The following is a 1,322-nucleotide window of genomic DNA, read 5'->3' on the forward strand; positions in this document are numbered from 1 at the left end:
AAGAAGACCCATTTGTAGAGGCATGATTTTTTCGCATTAATTTATGTTCGATTTCGTGAAAAGAAAACAATATTTTGCGTTATTTCGCGAAATAGCGCTGACCCCATCGCTTTAATTTCGCTTTAATCATTTCGTAAAACTATTCATAAAATGTTTAATTCGTGAGATTTGTGAATTATTTATGTGAAAGTTAGATAAATAGAGATAAACAAAATTGATAATCATTCATTCTGCCTATATAATCTTGATTAGAACTATAATATAGGCCTAATCAAGATTAATAACAAATTGCCCTTTCACTATGTATGGCCCCAGCTGTCACTCTATATGGCCATACTATTAAGGGATTTAACAATTTAAATTTATCTGTCGAATTGAGAAATCCTTATTATGTCTTCTGTTTCCCTTCACACATGTGCTATTAGAATACAATTTCAAGATCGTTATTTTCAATGAATTTCGCTGCATTTTCGCACTTATCGTAAAATAAGTAAATTTTGCTTTAAACAGGCTTTGTCGCTGTAATTCGCGAAAACAAAATCACTGATTTCGTAACCAGAATCACATGATTCTTTAAGATATCTCAAAATCGCTTCAAAATATATTTTGTCGCGTTTATCGTTAAAGCGAAAAAATCATGCCTCTACCCATTTGTATACACAGAAGATTATAGGAAGTGATCTTATGAAAACGATCATCTGGTGATAAATACGTCGTAGACCACGGTACATAATTTGATTATTCAAAACTGTAATTTTGATTGCAAAATTGGTGTTTGCGATTTCAGAAAATGTACATTCGCTGAAACAAAGAATGAGCGCATTGTATGGGGACATTTCTTTGTAAGTGGCGCTTACTCTTTTTCCATCTGGCGACCACAAATTGTAGCAATTATTTTTGAAAAATAAGTAAGAATGATAATGATTGTTCCTTGAATGTTAATATTCTATCATATTTTAATTATTATCAAAACATAATTGACCTTGCATGCAGATACAAACCCTTAGATACCCACAGACTGAGAAAAGTGTAAGTGCGAAACAACTTATTCAATGTCATACACTCACACTTTCTTTGCACGACTGTACATCTGATGCCTAAGTTTCTAACGTCCAGCATCAAGACTGTGACTGATACGTCACAGCACCTAACCATCCAGTGGCAGCGATAAGGACCCCACTGACCCCGCGGGGCGGGGGGAACCAACGCTTGTGAGGGGCCCATGACTGTTTCTAATTCAGTAGCTGAAGAGTGATTTTGCATATTGATAAAGCTACAGCACACAACATAGCATTTTTTGTATTACAGGGGGTTATTCCAAA

The sequence above is a fragment of the Anabrus simplex genome, chromosome 4 (genome assembly GCF_040414725.1).
Source record: "Anabrus simplex isolate iqAnaSimp1 chromosome 4, ASM4041472v1, whole genome shotgun sequence".
In the NCBI taxonomy this organism is placed as follows: domain Eukaryota; kingdom Metazoa; phylum Arthropoda; class Insecta; order Orthoptera; family Tettigoniidae; genus Anabrus; species Anabrus simplex.